The sequence below is a fragment of the Orycteropus afer genome, unplaced genomic scaffold (genome assembly GCF_000298275.1).
Source record: "Orycteropus afer afer isolate SDZICR_OR568_19922 unplaced genomic scaffold, OryAfe1.0 scaffold00191, whole genome shotgun sequence".
In the NCBI taxonomy this organism is placed as follows: Eukaryota; Metazoa; Chordata; class Mammalia; order Tubulidentata; family Orycteropodidae; genus Orycteropus; species Orycteropus afer.
This window is the reverse complement of record NW_006921778.1, coordinates 6,138,766-6,141,276: the sequence shown is the minus strand read 5'-3', so window position 1 is coordinate 6,141,276 and position 2,511 is coordinate 6,138,766.

Below are 2,511 nucleotides of genomic sequence, written 5' to 3'. Positions count from 1 at the left end.
AATTTATAAGTTAATTGAGTGATGATCTTGATATTGCAATATATGAAATAGATTAATAACAAAGAATGCCATCACTTGGGTTAGGCATACCTTATTTTTCAAAGTGACTTCTTTGTTCTTCAACACATTACAAGGTCTTTTGCAGGAGATTTTCCCAGTGCAATTAGACATCTGATTTCTTGACTGCTGTTTCCAGGCATATTGATTATGGATACAAGTAAAATGAATATTTTGACAAATTCAATCTTTTCTCCATTTATCATGATGTTGCTGGTTGGTCCAGTTGTAAGTATTTTTGTATTCTTCAGGTTGAACTGTAACCCATACTGAAGACTGCAGTCTTTGATCTTCATTACTAAGTGTTTCAATTCCTCTTCACTTTCAGCAAGTGAGGTTGTGTCATCTGCATATTGCACGTTGTAAATGAGTCTTCCTCCAATCCTGATACCGTGTTTTTTCATATAGTCCAGCTTCCCAGATTATTTGCTCAGCATATAGATTGAATAAGTATGGTGAAATGATACAACCCTGACACATGCCCTTCCTGATTTTAAACCATGTAGTATTCCCTTGTTATGTTCAAATGACAGCTTCTTTGTCTATGTACAGGTTCCTCATGAAAACAATTAATGTTCTGGAACTCTCATTCTTCACAATATTATCCACAATATGTTGTAATCTAAATAGTCAAATGCCTTTGCATACTCAATAAAAAAAAAAAAATGGACATTATGTAGTGATAAAAGGGTCAATTCATCAAGAAGATTTAACAACCATAAGTATATCTACACCAAATATAAAGATAAATATAAAGACAACACTGATAGAATTGAAGGAAGACATAAACAGCACTACTATAATAGTTGGAGTCTTCAATATACCATTTTCAGTACTAGATATAACATCTAGAAAGAATAACAAAGAAGTAGAGGACCTGAATAGCACTATAAACCAACTAGACTTAACAGATGTATATTGTACACTGCACCCAACAAAAGCACAATATACATTCTCCTTCAGTGCACACAGACCAATCTCCAGGATAGACCACCTCTTAAGTTACAGAGCAAGTCTTGATAAAATTTAAAAGACTGAAATCATGAAAAATATTTTCTCTGACCACAACAAAGTGAAGCTAGAAATAAATAACAAAAGACTGGATTATAAATAATATGTAAATTAAACGACACACTATTAAGCTTCCAATGTGTCAAGGAAGAAATCACAAATTTCTCAAAGACAAATGAAAATTAAACACACTATATCAAAATGTGTGCAATGCAACAAACACAGCACTCAGAGGGAAACTTACAACAATAACAGTTTACATAAAAAAATGAAGAAAGATCTTAAGCTAACTGCATAACTCAACAATATCAAGAAATAGAAAAAAAAAAGAGGAAGCTAAGATGAAACCTACAAGAAGAAAGGAAATAACAAAGATCAGCACATAAATATATAAAATCAAAGACAGGAAAACAAAAGAGCAAATCAATAAAACCAGCAGTCAGAACTTTGAAAAGATCAATAAAATTCACAAACCTTTAGCTAGATTGACAAAGACAGATAAAAGATGTAAATAACCAAAAATAAGAAATGAAAGAGGAGAGATTATATCTGACCCAATAGAAACAAAGAGAATTATGACAGAATATTATGAACATGTACTGTAAAAAATTGGTTAACTTAGATGAAATGGACAACTTCATAGAAGCACACAATCTACCCAAACTGACTCAAGAGGAGCTAGAAAGTCTCAAAATATCCATAAAAATAGAAAAGATTGAATCGGTGATTCAAACACTGCCAACAACAACAAAAAAGCCCTAGACAAGATGGCTTCACTAGGGAATTCTACCAAACATTTAGAGAAGAATTGACATGAATCTCGTTTAAACATATGTCCTAATTCATTCCACGAAGCAAACGTAACTATGATACCAAAACTAGACAAAGGCACCATGAAAGAAAACAGCTGATCTTTGACAAAGGACCAAAACACATTAAAGGGAGAGAGATAGCCTCTTTAAGAAATGGTGCTGGCAAAATTGGATATCCACTTGCAGAAAAATGAAACAAGACCCATACTTCACCCTATACACAAAAACAAACTCAAGTTGGAACAAAGACTTAAATGTAAAACTCAAACTTATAAAATTCATCAAAGATAAATAGGGGCAAATCTAGGATCCCTAATCTACAGCATAAATAGGCTATTAAGCATAACACAAAATGCACAAGCAGCAGAAGAGAAGCTAGATGACTGAGACCTTTTCAAAATTAAATTCTTAGGGGCATCAAAGGACTTACCCAAAAGGGTAAAAAGAGAACTTATGGATTGGGAAAAAATATTTGACTATGACATATCTGACAAGGGAATTATTTCCAAAATTTATAGAAAATTTCAACAGCTCAACACCAAAAGACAAACAATCCAATTCAAAAAAGGGCAAGGAACATGAACAGACACTTCACTAAAGAATATATACTGGTGGCCAACGAACACAGGAG